Below are 15,498 nucleotides of genomic sequence, written 5' to 3'. Positions count from 1 at the left end.
TTCAAAATAGTTAAACATTTAACAACGTTCCTTTTTTAACTCGCAAAACAGAGTTAAAGTAACACTAAGGGATTAGACAACTAACACTGCTCCGAGTTAATTTTTTAAAACTATTTGTGTAGTGTAAATTTCACTCCCTAAATTGTCAATTATCTACACTGATTTTATTTATTTATTAAATGTTAATTTATTCAATATTATTTATTAATTAATTTAATATATACTTATATTAATAAGAATTAATCACAATAAACAATCATTGTCAAAAACATTTATTTGTGCCTTTTCTCCCTTGCAGTCAGTTGAATTAAAACATTGTGAATGAAGGTATAATGTACATACTTTCATCTGAAACATTGTATGAGCTTTGAATATCAAACGGTTTATGAATTTTAAGCTCAGACATTTTTAGTAGACATCTTTCCGCACTTCGTAATACTTTGAATGCATGATGATGGTCATCAAAATTCTCTGTAAATAGCTTGTTTGTCCCAACAACAAAAAAAGATCGAATCCAGGCTCTGTTGCAGCCGGCCGTGACCGGAGACTCATGGGCTTCGCACAATTGGCCCAGCGTCGTCCAGGGTAGGGGAGGGAATGGCCGGCAGGGATGTAGCTCAGTTGATAGAGCAGTTTGCAACGGCAGGGTTGTGGGTTCTATTCCCATGGGGGGCCAGTATGAAAAAAAAAAAAATATGTATTCACTAACTGTAAGTCGCTCTGGATAAGAGCGTCTGCTAAATGACTAAAAATGTAAATGTAAATGTAAAATCTTCAACCAAAAGTACATCACTTATTTGACAAAAGACTGGCATGTCTTCTTCCCATTGCACTGCAAATAACTAGTCCAGCGTTATACTCTACACCATCAACTTTAACCCAACTAGTTGAGAAAACATATTTTGACAAGATCGTTTCAAGCATTTCATTGTTGACGACATTCTCATCTCTGAAGAGAAAATATTTAATTGGCCCATACTCATTTTGTTTGAGGGTGAAGTTTTCCCAGTGATAAGCAATGGCCATCGATGCTTTTTAGCAAGCGATTTGGTAATGTTTTTTAAAAATTTTTAAACAATCTTTAAACAGCTTGTGTTTGGCCTCAAACCTCATACACCACGTATATAATAAGGGGCCAATTTTCCTTATAGAAGATGGGTAATGGATCATAAAATGATGCTTAGGTATCAAGTTTCTATGTGGATACAAGTGCTTAAATAGTTTGTGGTGGTCAACAATCAAATGCTTTAAATATATTGTCATACCTAGAGTGAGAGAAGGTGAAAAAACTATGTTCATTATTTGAAGTAACAACAGTAACAAATTCCAGTTTTTGTTTCCTGCAGGAATAATGTCACCAAACAACAGTGGGATGTTTTTCACAAGACACAATGTCTGAATAGAATTCAAACCAATGCCATTGCCAACACTCTCCAAAATAATATTTGTAGGACGATTCTTTCGTTCTAAAAATCCATAATCAAAACCATAAATCCTGGAAAGCAAGTCCTGTTCTGGCATAAAGTGTTGTGTGAGATATCCAAAAAGCAATTTGATCTCATACTGAACCACACCCTCAAGAAGATCATGCATGATATCAAATGAATTGTTATTACAAACATGGAAATACATCAATGAATTAAGTGTAGATCTTTTTTTCAAACCATAAAGTGACTTCAATTGTGGGTTTTCCTGGAGAGACTGGCAATGCATTTCAAACATATCTTTTCCACGAAGGATCACCTTAGGATCATCCTCACTGTATACCGTTTGACAATCATTCTTCTCAATCAAACAAAGGCGACAGAAATGACGGCTACTGAATGACTCATTAAAACCAAGAATTGTGTGCATCCCTAGATTATCTCCAGTGATCTGACAGATTGTACCATATACCTGCTCATCTGAAAATGGAAGACATAGCCCTTGGCTTTCTAGTTTTTTCAAATCATTTATCAACGGTTCTAGTATAACATCAAAACCATACTTGTGCAGATCTTGTGTGTGAAAAAGTGTTACCAAATGAATGTTCATCAAAACCGAATTAAATTTTGGTGGAAACAAAATAAAGAGAGCCAACTTTGTGAATTCCACGTTTGGAGCCAAGGGGATTGGCTGTTTCAAAATCATCATAGTATAGTTGGATTTGTAATGCATGTCTATTAGCTGTAAACAAAGGGTGGGTTTTAAAATAACTTCCATCAAAAAAGTCAGTATAAGTGTCAGGCTCTGATCTACACTCTTTCTTTAGCAAAACACAAATGTCTGGATTTCTGCACATGAACTTCAATGTTTCTAAAATCGGCACATATATAAAAGTATCCTTCACAGGTACTTGATCATAAGTACCGGATTTCAGATTTCGCCTGTTGTCATATCTCACTCCCAGTCTTAGTTCTACTGGCTCGACAACTCCCCATTTTTGGTGGAAGTATTTATTTCGTTTCCATTCTGTATTTAGTGAACGGGTTTTCATAATCTTCAAAATATTCATTTATCACAGATATGTTGGGGTCAGTTATAGGTAAAGCAGAAATAGCTGTATGCTTTGCTTGTGAGCGAATCTCACTTGTTAGTGTCACGATCGTCTGAGGAAGCGGACCAATACGCAGCGCGTGGAGTGAACATGATGACTTTATTTAAATAAAAGCAACCACGAAAACAACAAACAAATGACGATAGTGAAGTCCTACAGTGACTATGACTGAACCTGGAACAAAAACCCACAACACCCAAGAGAAAACACACAGTATAAATATGGCTCCCAATCAGAGATAACGAGCCGACAGCTGACACTCGTTACCTCCGATTGGGAGTCAATGACCAAACCTAGAAATAAACGTGACAGAAATGCAACCATAGAAAATCACCCAAAACCCAACAAAACACAATACACCCTGGCTCAAATACAAAAGTCCTGGAGCCAGAGTGTCACAGTACCCCCCCCTAAAGGTGCGAACTCCGGGCGCACCAGCATACAGTCTAGGGGAGGGTCTGGGTGGGCGTCTGTCCACGGTGGCGGTTCTGGCCCTGGTCGTGGTCCCCACCCCACCTTAGTCACTACCCGCCTCCGTAGCCTCCTCCACATGACCACCCCCCAACTAAACCCCACTGGATTAAGGGGCGGCACCGGACTAAAGGGCAGCACCGGACTAAGGGGCAGCACCGGACTAAGGGGCAGTACCGGACTAAGGGGCAGCACCAGGATAAGGGGCAGCACCGGGCTAAGGGACAGCACCGGGCTCAATGGCGGATCCTGGCTGGCTGGCTCTGGCGGATCCTGGCTGGACGGCTCTGGCGGATCCTGGCTGGACGGCTCATGGCTGGCTGAAGGATCTGGCTGCTCATGGCTGGCTGACGGATCTGGCTGCTCATGGCTGGCTGACGGATCTGGCTGCTCATGGCTGGCCGACGGATCTGGCTGCTCATGGCTGGCCGACGGATCTGGCTGCTCATGGCTGGCTGAAGGATCTGGCTGCTCATGGCTGGCTGACGGATCTGGCTGCTCATGGCCGGCTGACGGATCTGGCTGCTCATGGCTGGCGGAAGGCTCTGGCTGATCCTGTCTGGCGGAAGGCTCTGGCTGATCCTGTCTGGCAGAAGGCTCTGGCTGATCCTGTCTGGCGGAAGGCTCTGGCTGATCCTGTCTGGCGGAAGGCTCTGGCTGATCCTGTCTGGCAGAAGGCTCTGGCTGATCCTGTCTGGCGGAAGGCTCTGGCTGATCCTGTCTGGCGGAAGGCTCTGGCTGATCCTGTCTGGCAGAAGGCTCTGGCTGATCCTGTCTGGCCGAAGGCTCTGGCTGATCCTGTCTGGCGGAAGGCTCTGGCTGATCCTGTCTGGCAGAAGGCTCTAGCGGCTCCTGTCTGGCGGACGACTCTGACGGCTCATGGCAGACGGGCGGCTTAAGCGCCTTTGGGCAGACGGGCAGTTCAGGCCCCGTTGGGCAGACGGCAGACTCTGGCCGTCTGAGGCGCACCGTAGGCCTGAAGCGTGGTGCCGGAACTGGAGGTACCGGGCTGAGGACGCGCATCTCAGGGCTAGTGCGGGGAGCAGCAACAGGGTATGCTGGACCCTGGGGACGCACATAAGGGCTAGTGCGGAGAGCCGGAACAGGGCATACTGGACCCTGGGGACTCTCATAACGCCTAGTGCGGAGAGCAGCAACAGGACGCACAGGACTCGGGGGACACACAGGAGACTTGGTGCGTGGTGTGGGCACTGGTGGGAAAAGGCTGGAGACACGCACCATACAGCTAGTGCGTGGAGGAGACACAGGGCTCTGCAGACTTACAGGAAGCCTAGTGCGTGGTGTAGGCACTGGTGGTACTGGGCTGGAGCGGGGAGGTGGCGCCGGAAATACCGGACCGTGCAGGCTTACTGGCCTCCTTGAGCACTGAGCCTGCCCAACCTTACCCGGGTTGATGCTCCCCGTCGCCCGACCAGTACGGGGAGGTGGAATAACCCGCACCGGCCTATGAGGGCGAACCGGGAACACCATGCGTAAGGCTGGTGCCATGTACGCCGGCCCGAGAAGACGCACTGGTGGCCTGATGCGTTGGGCCGGCTTCATGACATCCGGCTCAATGCTCAATCTAGCCCGGCCGATACGTGGAGCTGGAATGTGTCGAACCGGGCTATGCCTGCGTACAGGAGACACCATGCGCTCTACTGCGTAACACGGTGTCTGCCCGTACTCTCGCTCTCCACGGTAAGTCCAGGGAGTAGGCGCAGGTCTCCTACCTGACTTCGCCACACTCCCTTTTAGCCCCCCCCAAGAAATTTTTGGGTAGTACCCACGGGCTTCCAGCCTCGACTCCGTGCTGCCTCCTCATACCACCTCCTCTCGGCTTTAGCTGCCTCCAGCTCTTCACGAGGGCGGCGATATTCTCCCGGTTGTGCCCAAGGACCCTTTCCATCCAGAATCTCCTCCCAAGTCCATGAATCCTTGATAGGCGTCCATGAATCCTGTTGCCGCTTGACACGCTGCTTGGTCCTCTTATGGTGGGTTTTTCTGTCACGATCGTCTGAGGAAGCGGACCAATACGCAGCGCGTGGAGTGAACATGATGACTTTATTTAAATAAAAGCAACCACGAAAACAACAAACAAATGACGATAGTGAAGTCCTACAGTGACTATGACTGAACCTGGAACAAAAACCCACAACACCCAAGAGAAAACACACAGTATAAATATGGCTCCCAATCAGAGATAACGAGCCGACAGCTGACACTCGTTACCTCCGATTGGGAGTCAATGACCAAACCTAGAAATAAACGTGACAGAAATGCAACCATAGAAAATCACCCAAAACCCAACAAAACACAATACACCCTGGCTCAAATACAAAAGTCCTGGAGCCAGAGTGTCACAGTTAGTTCTTCCAAATCTCTTACAATTGAGGATACCAAACTGTTGGAAATCCCACTCTCCTGTAATTTGGCCACGATGGATGCACACATTTCTTTAGTTGGATCTTTAGTAAGTCCTGAATCATTGCTCTCAGAATAAACACTTTGTGGATTAAATGTGTCCTCCAAAGCATGTGCCTGAGATGAAGATGCAACTGGCTCACTAGATGAACATGCAACAGTTGAAGTTTGAGCAATTTGCTGAACATTACTATGAACACTATTAAGGTGCTTCCGAAAACCTGTATATGTTAGGAACTGATGCCTACAGCCTTGCTGAGAACAAAACAATTTCAACTTGGGTCCAGGATAGTAACCATGTTCAACTCTTAAATGTGAAATCAACTGTTGACTGCTGGGATAATAATTCTGACACATGAAACAGGTCAACATTGTTATAGCTTCTTACTCACAGGGTGAGAGTGCTACTGGCTGGTTAAGCAGTCTCGCTCTCAAGTCTTTAACTCTGGGTGACTCCTTCATTTTCCCCACATCAATGTCATACACTGTTGTCTGCAGGAATGTGTAAAAAAGTGCCACATCGTAAGACAAATTAAACACAAAATGTGCTTTGAAAAGTTCATCACATGCCCCGAGGGAGCGGTTTTCCTTGCATGGGATGAGACGCTTATCCATTGTGATGTAGAAGCTCTCAGTCTTGCTCTTCTGACGCCCAACAGCGAGGAGGTACGGCTGCCGACCCTGCTGGTTGCGGAGATGCTCCTCCAAACTGCAGCGTGACTAGGGTTGAGATCAGAAAACTGAAAATTAGACACGAGAATAATGTGCAGCCACCAGAGAAAACTACATTATAGAAGTGATTTATTCAAACTTTCTTTTCATTGGCTAGTGCAAGATGGGAATGAAGACTTAATTACAATTCCATGCACTTTTTAACAACCCTCATTTACATATGTGGCTAAGAAGGTGACGTGACAAATTATTATAATCACCTTAATAATCTAATGACCTTATGAAAGACAACAAGTCTCTCAACTGCATCACGTGCACTAATTTTTGGAGACTTCAGTCCCCCTGGAGGTGGTGGAAGGAGATGTAAGAGCTACAACAGGGAAGCCATTTCTTGGTCGTAGGCTGTGGACAATGAGTCACAAGAATTAACTGAAAACTCTTCAAATGTAATACTTTTCAAGTTTGAATGAGAACAGGGAGGCATTATGAGAACGTTTTAAACCGTCATCCGTCTATTAGTCACGTTTATCCCAAAAATCAGATCAACGTTCAGAGATACACAGAATAAACAAATGAAATATTATTGCAGTTATAGTTTAACTGCAATTATAGCAAATTTATGAAAATTAAAAAAAATAAAAACAACTCACTTGTTGCCTCATCAAGATCACTTCCTGGGGGACTTTCTGCTGACTGCACCAAGCGACGCAACTCTGGTGTTGAGGTGAGCCGCCTAGCCTCTTTTATGACATTTGGCTTGAAGAACAAATCCCATTTCTGAAGAAGCCTGGAGGATGTGTCGTCATCAAATAGGAGAGTGAAGTCTTGGTCCACCTTTAAGAAAGAAGATATTAAACTACTACTACTACTACTACTACTTCAGGAAATACTTTCACATTTCAAGCCATTCTAAACATCTCATTCCAAACTTACCAATCCTTTTGTATCCAGGAATCTTGGGAAGCTGGAGAGGATATCAACACTTCTGCCAGGGTCATGAACGAGCTTCTGACGGTGCTGAAAGGTCTCTCTCATCTTCTGGAAAATCTGGGAATTGTCTGTGGTATGGTTGAGCAAAGACATGGCCTCTTTGGCAAGCTTCACCATCAAGCTGCCTTTCAACATTAACAGTCCTTTGGAAATTTGGGCCCCCTGGAGAAAAGTCAATTGGGCTATTTGGTGGCAGTGCAGATCCTCGACGAATCTTCCTCTGGACTGTTTTCAGACGCCGAGAAATGTATCCTGTGCTGCTTGCAGCATCATAGAAGTGTTCCTGAAATGAAAAAATGAAAATAAATGCGTTGTCATACCAGGCTCATGAGAAATCTCACGGAATTCAAATATCAATGTCGTCCACACAGTTTTGTGTCACAACATGACATGAAAGAGTTAACCATAATAATACCTATTACATAGCCCTTCTTGGAGTATGGATCCTTGAGGGAAGGGAACAACATCACTATCCCACGTCCATAATCTTCTCTGATTGCTTTAGTGGGGCGGTGCCTGAGAGGAGATATTAAATTAGTACATTTATGCAATGGCCATGCAGTTATTAGGCACAAATATAAACAAATGTGAAACAAACATACCCATGATTGTCAATCATGTGAGCCACCAGGATGTTAACCATTTTTCTTCTTGCAGCATCTGTTAGGGTTTCTGTTGGTACTCCTGTAGTACTTCTTCACCCCCAGACTTGCCTCTTAGCACAGCTTCAATCAACTAATAAAAAACAAAAACATTAGAATACAAAACATGGTGATAAATAGCTTTTCTAGAGACTCAGAGTGAAAAAATGTGAAAGCATTAAGAAACCTGTTCAGCAGACACAGTATCACGTGTATCCTCAATTCTTTGTCTCTTGCTAGGAACATCATCTAGGATTATAGATGATGCACTTGAGCTGAAGCTTGAGTCAGACGTCTCGGAAGCAGAAGACAAGGAGAAATCAGAGAATTCTAAAGGAATAGAAAAAATTCAAATAATTATATTATGTAAGTACTTTATTATACCTGCCTTGATATCTCACCCTGATCTGAGAATACTGTCAGCACCACATTGCCTTGTCCAACGAGGTCGCTGAATATTTCTGCATCAACTTCTGTCCCTGTTGCATCCTTGTATATAACTTTTGCACCAGGTGGCAGGCAAAATCTCTCGATGACTGGAAAAGATAGTAAGGTCAAACTGAATGTGCCTTTGAACTCAGCACTGTTTCTTGCCTCACAGCCAATATCAAATCAAATCAAATCAAATCAAATTTTATTGGTCACATGCGCCGAATACAACAGGTGCAGACATTACAGTGAAATGCTTACTTACAGCCCTTAACCAACAGTGCATTTATTTTAAACAAAAAAAGTAAGAATAAAACAACAACAAAAAAAGTGTTGAGAAAAAAAGAGCAGAAGTAAAATAAAGTGACAGTAGGGAGGCTATATATACAGTAAAATAAAGTGACAGTAGGGAGGCTATATATACAGGGGGGTACCGTTGCAGAGTCAATGTGCGGGGGCACCGGCTAGTTGAGGTAGTTGAGGTAATATGTACATGTGGGTAGAGTTAAAGTGACTATGCATAAATACTTAACAGAGTAGCAGCAGCGTAAAAAGGATGGGGTGGGGGGGCAGTGCAAATAGTCCGGGTAGCCATGATTAGCTGTTCAGGAGTCTTATGGCTTGGGGGTAGAAGCTGTTGAGAAGTCTTTTGGACCTAGACTTGGCACTCCGGTACCGCTTGCCGTGCGGTAGCAGAGAGAACAGTCTATGACTAGGGTGGCTGGAGTCTTTGACAATTTTGAGGGCCTTCCTCTGACACCGCCTGGTATAGAGGTCCTGAATGGCAGGGAGCTTTGCCCCAGTGATGTACTGGGCCGTACGCACTACCCTCTGTAGTGCCTTGCGGTCAGAGGCCAAGCAGTTGCCATACCAGGCGGTGATGCAACCAGTCAGGATGCTCTCGATGGTGCAGCTGTAGAATTTTTTGGTGCAGCTGTAGAATAACTGTTCACGTTAAATACATACATCCACCACTGTATAATCCTTCAATAGACCTAGAGCATTTTCCCTCACATAACCCATTCCCTCTTAAGTCCAAATGTAAAAATTGATGATTGGCTTTTTTTATTGACTGTTTTGGTGTATATTAATACTTTACACTCTATGAAGCACACATTACAGAACTGAAAATGATTAGCAATTTAACCCCATTTACCGTATAAAAGAGTCTGATAAAGGCATGTAAAGAAATCAGAATCGACAACATGAAGGAGCTTGCACAATGAGCTTTTAAAAGAACATAGGTGTGGTTTAAAACCTTTTTCCTAAGCCATGCTAACCGTTTTCATGGAATTGCATAAAGTCAAACCGTCCTTCATCCTCATCCGGCTTCACATATTTCTGCTGTTGGCTGTAACTTCACCTGGACCAGCATTTTGACTGAGACATGCAAGGAAGTTTGATAAAGTAAATAAACATTTAAAGGAAGAACGGTAAAGATTAAAGCTAAGTCGACAGTGTTACACCATTTTTGGTGACCCATCAGATTCTGTGACCTGCACTGTTGGAAAAAGTACTAATTTTCAGAAAATCGCGCTGTGACTGAGATATTAAAATGCTGCTTATGCATTGACTCATCAGTATTTAATGATGCACTTAAATGTTTAATAAATCAGTCACAGCCCGATTTTCTGCTAATTTTGTACTTTAGCTTGAACTTAGTAATTTCAGTACAATTAACTGGTAATACTTTTATACTTAATATACTTAATTACTTAAGTAAATGATCTCAGTACTTTTTCCAACACTGCAGGTCATAGAATCTGATGGGTCACCAAATACAGTGGTACGCTGGTCACATAGACAACTAAACACGTGAAACACCGTCTGCATGTTGGGACATGTTTTTTGCGGCCCCTTTGATGTTCAAAGTGAAGGGGGGGAAAAAAGACATTAGCTCCAGCCTCAAAAAAGATTTTATACAGTAAAAAAACATAACGCTTTGTTTTTCCTGTCACACCCTGACTCATGGGACTCTTGTATGTTGAGTCAGGGTGTGGAGATCTATGTCATTATTTCTATGTTCACATTCTAGTTATTGTATTTCTATGTTTGGCCGGGTGTGATTCCCAATCAGAGGCAGCTGTCGCTCGTTGTCTCTGATTGGGGATCATACTTAAGTAGCCTGTTAGTTATCATTAGTTGTGGGATCTTGTTCCATGTAGAGGCTTGTATTGTGTTTAGCCTGAGGACTTCACGTTACGTTGTTTTGTTCGTGTGTTTATCGTTTTAAGAAACATGTATGCATTTCACGCTGCGCCTTGGTCTGACCCGTCCTTCAACGAATGTGACAGAAGATCCCACCAAAAATGGACCAAGCAGCATGCCCAGGAGCAGACATCCTGGACATGGGAGGAGATCCTGGACGGAAAGGGATCCTGGATATGGGTGGAGATTTAGGCTGGGATGGATCGCCGTCCTTGGGAGGAGACAGTGGAGGCCCGGTTTAGAGAGGAGCAGCGGCAACACAGTAGGCACCGGCCGAGGAGGAAGGCCGAGAGACAGCCCCAAAAAAACATTTTTGGGGGGGCTAAAAGGGTGGTCGGGGAGCGATGGAGAGGAGGAGGGAGGAGTCCTCACGGGAGGAGGACTGGGCGCGGAGAGTGAAAGAGTCGTACAGTCGGAGATCTCTAACGTCAGTTCCCAGTCCGGTACACCTCGTGCCTGCGTCTCGCACCATGCTAGTGGTGCGTGTGCCCAGTCCGGCCCGTTCCTGTTCCTCGCACCAAGCCAGTGGTGCGTGTTCCCAGTCCGGTACGGCCCGTTCCTGTTCCTCGCACCAGGCCAGTGGTGCGTGTCGCCAGTCCGGCCCGGCCCGTTCCTGTTCCTCGCACCAGGCCAGTGGTGCGTGTTCCCAGTCCGGTACGGCCCGTGCCTGCTCCCCGCACCAAGCCAGTGGTGCGTGTCACCAGTCCGGCCCGTTCCTGCTCCTCACACCAGACCAGTGGTGTGTGTCCCCAGTCCGGCCCGGCCCGTTCCTGCTCCTCGCACCAGACCAGTGGTGCGTGTTCCCAGTCCGGCCCGGCCCGTTCCTGCTCCTCGCACCAGACCAGTGGTGTGTGTCCCCAGTTCGGCCCGGCCCGTGCCTGCTCCCCGCACCAAGCCAGTGGTGTGTGTCCCCAGTCCGGCCCGGCCCGTGCCTGCTCCCCGCACCAAGCCAGTGGTGTGTGTCCCTAGTCCGGCCCAGCCCGTTCCTGTGCCTCGCACCAGACTAGAGGTGCGTGTTCCCAGTCCGGCCCGGCCCGTTCCTGTTCCTCGCACCAGGCCAGTGGTGCGTGTTCCCAGTCCGGTACGGCCCGTGCCTGCTCCCCGCACCAAGCTAGTGGTGCGTGTTCCCAGTCCGGCCCGACCCGTTCCTGCTCCTCTTACCAGACCAGTGGTGCGTGTTCCTAGTCCGGTCCGGCCCGTGCCTGCTCCTCGCACCAGACCAGTGGTGCGTGTGTCCAGTCCGGCACGGCCCGTGCCCGTTCCTCCGGTGCCTGATCCAGCTCCGGTCGGTTGCTCCACTCCGGAGCCAGAGCAGTCCGCTCCACCGGTGCCCAGTCCAGCTCCGGTCAGCAGTTCCACTCCGGAGCCAGAGCAGTCCGCTCCACCGGAGTCCAGTCCAGCTCCGGTCAGCTGCTCCACTCTGGAGCTAGAGCAGTCCGCTCCACCGGTGCCCATTCCAGCTCCGGTCAGCGGCTCCATTCCGGAGCCAGAGCAGTCCGTTCCACCGGGGTCCAGTCCAGCTTCGGTCAGCAGCTCCACTCCGGAGCCAGAGCAGTCCGCTCCACCGGTGCCTAGTCCAGCTCCGGTCAGCAGTTCCACTCCGGAGCCAGAGCATTCCGCTCCACCGGAGTCCAGTCCAGCTCCGGTCAGCTGCTCCACTCCGGAGCTAGAGCAGTCCGCTCCACCGGTGCCTATTCCAGCTCCGGTCAGCGGCTCCATTCCGGAGCCAGAGCAGTCCGTTCCACCGGGGTCCAGTCCAGCTTCGGTCAGCAGCTCCACTCCGGAGCCAGAGCAGTCCGCTCCACCGGGGTCTAGCCATTTCCGGTCAGCAGCTCCACTCCAGAGCCAGAGCAGTCCGCTCCACCGGTGCCCAGTCCAGCTCTGGTCAGCGGCTCCAGTCCAGACCCAGACGTCAGCCCCTCTCCAGGTTCGAGGTCTCCCACACCAGGGCCCAGACAGGGCGCATTGTGGGAGGAAGGAGAGGGGAAGCAGCGCGCCGAGGTCCAGACCAGACCAGGGGCGCAATGGGGAGGCTGAGAGAATGTGGTCGTCACGCCCGGATCCGCCTCCGAGGCGGAATGCCCACCCGGACCCTACCCTGTTATGTCAGGTTTGTGCGGTCGGAGTCCGCACCTTTGGGGGGGGGGGTACTGTCATGCCCTGACTTATGGGACTCTTGTATGTTGAGTCAGGGTGTGGAGTTCTATGTCATTATTTCTATGTTCACATTCTAGTTATTGTATTTCTATGTTTGGCCGGGTGTGATTCCCAATCAGAGGCAGCTGTCGCTCGTTGTCTCTGATTGGGGATCATACTTAGGCAGCCTGTTTGTATCATTAGTTGTGGGATCTTCTTCCATGTAGAGGCTTGTATTGTGTTTAGCCTGAGGACTTCACGTTACGTTGTTTTGTTGTTTTGTTCGTGTGTTTATCGTTTTAATAAACATGTATGCATTTCACGCTGCGCCTTGGTCTGACCCGTCCTTCAACGAACGTGACATTTCCTTTATTAAATCATCATTGATAAAGTTGGAGACGGTTTAGTAACAAACTGTTAGCTAGCTTACCCTTCTAGCTAGCTAATCACCAGGACCAGGACACTTCTAGCTAGCTAATCACCAGGACCAGGACACTTCTAGCTAGCTAATCACCAGGACCAGGACACTTCTAGCTAGCTAATCACCAGGACCAGGACACTTCTAGCTAGCTAATCACCAGGACAGATTTGCTGCTCAGTCCTGGCAACAAACACGGTTTTGTTAGGCATATATTCTCTGTAGATGTTTCATTGTTCATACTGAAATTCTCAGCATAAATGTATAATTGTTTCAGTAAGTTTGAGTTAATTGCACTTACCGTGTAGTACTGCATGGGAGGGAGAAAATGGCGCCGACTTGTCTCCTCTGTCTCCAACCGAAGAAGTGAAATGCATGGGCGGAGCTTAATTACATCTCTGCGGAGTTGGGTTAACACTGACCGGATCAACTCTGTCAAATAACTCCAACACTGAACACCATTTAAATCAGAATGTGTTAAAATTACACTCTGGGAGTGAAAATCAACTCGGAAATGTTTAACCCTGAAATTTCAACACTCCAATTTTTGCTGTGTATCATTTCAAAGACTGTCAACTTTTACTTGAACATGTACTGTAAAGTACAACAGCTGAGATAGGACATACCTAGCCCACTAGATGACTGGATTGCAGAGAAGAGAAGGGGCTGTGAAACCAGATGGATAGAGCCACAGGGGTGAGAGAGGTGTTAGGGACAAAAAGCAGTTTTTCCAGCCAGAGGCTTTATCTAGTCTGTTAGTGCTGTTTATGAATCAACATTTACAGCACTGTATTTTTACAGATTTGTTTTTGTAAGTTTGTTTATTTTTTTTTTTTTTATCTCTCTGTCTCTCTCTCTCTCTCTCTCTCTCTCTCTCTCTCTCTCTCTCCTGCTCTCTCTCTCTCTCTCTCTCTCTCTCTCTCTCACTCTCTCTCTCTCTCTCTCTCTCTCTCTCTTATTTTTAATAAATTTACAAACTTTTCTAAAAACCTGTTTTCGCTTTGTCATTATGGGTTATTGTGTGTAGATTGCTGAAAATTTTTATAATATTGAACCCATTTTAGAATAAGGCTGCAACGTAACAACATGTGGAAAAAGTGAAGGGGTCTGAATACTTTCCGAATGCACTGTAGATGCAGCTTTGCTGGTTGCATCCCATTTCCCAGATCATTCATAAAAATTGAGAACAACACAGGAGCTAAAATGGAATTCTGGGGAACACCTTTATTAATCTCAAGAAAGCTAGACTTGTGATTGTCAGTTTATACAAATTGTGTTCTGTGAGAAAGATAGTTCCTAAACCTACAAATGTTAAACTGACTTGACCATCTATATCCCTGAATGTTAATGTTGACTGAAACAGCAAGGGGAGAGGGGTGGGAAAGAATCAGCCATAAACATTAGAAGCTCCTACTCCTAGCCCTGTGGCACAGGGCAGGGCGTTGGGGCTTTCCTATGTTTTGACTTCCAACATTAAGGAACTCCAATCATAGCTTTGATCCTTTTACTGTATATATTCTTCCTTTTTTATTATTACCATTTATACCAGATTAACTACAGCACACATCATTTTAGGATTTAGACTGATTTTGTATCATTTCAAAGACTGTCCACTTTTACTTGAACATGTACTGTAAAGTACAACAGCTGAGATAGGACATACCTAGCCCACTAGATGACTGGATTGCAGTGAAGAGAAGGGGCTGTGAAACCAGATGGATGGAGCCACAGGGGTGAGAGAGGTGTTAGGGACAAAAAGCAGTTTTTCCAGCCAGAGGCTTTGTCTAGTGTATTAGTGCTGTTTATGAATCAACATTTACAACACTTTATTTTTACAGATTTGTTTTTGTAAGTTAGTTTATTTTTATTTCTTTCTCTCTCTCTCTCTCTCTCTCCTCTCTCTCTCTCTCTCTCTCTCTCTCTCTCTCTCTCTCTCTCTCTCTCTCTCTCTCTCTCTCTCTGTCTCTCTCTCTCTCTCTCCCCCCCCCCTCTCTCTCTCTCTCTCTCTCCTCTCTCCCCCCCCCCTCTCTCTCTCTCTCTCTCTCTCTCTCTCTCTCCCCCCCCCCCCCTCTCTCTCTCTCTCTCTCTCTCTCTCTCTCTCTCTCCCTCCCCCCTCTCTCTCTCTCTCTCTCTCTCATCCCCCCCCTCTCTCTCTTCTCTTTCTTTTCACCCCCTCCACCCCTTGTACAACCTCACATCCATGTTAGTTCTGCCTGCAGTCATGTTGGGCAATAGAGAGATGTGGATCTGTTGGATGTACCCACAGATGGTTCCGGCAACCTGCTGAGGACAAGAGAAGACAAGGTGTGTGCATGAACTACTTAAGATGTTATGGAGAGGATCTGACCTGAAAGACAGCCTCTCAGTTTCCACATTCCATGAGATATGTCAGGATGAAAGACAGCAGAACCACTCTGTTTCCACATTCCATTAGATAAGTCACGATGAGTAGCATGCTTTATAACTCTTATGGCACGTTTTATGGCCCTATGCTATCATCTCATGACAAGGTCCTTTGCTGTTGTTCTGCGATTTATTTGCACTTTTCGCACCAAAGTACGTTAATCTCTAGG

The sequence above is a fragment of the Coregonus lavaretus genome (assembly GCF_964263955.1).
Source record: "Coregonus lavaretus genome assembly, chromosome: 29".
Classification (NCBI taxonomy): domain Eukaryota; kingdom Metazoa; phylum Chordata; class Actinopteri; order Salmoniformes; family Salmonidae; genus Coregonus; species Coregonus lavaretus.
Note: the sequence above shows the minus strand (reverse complement) of the source record.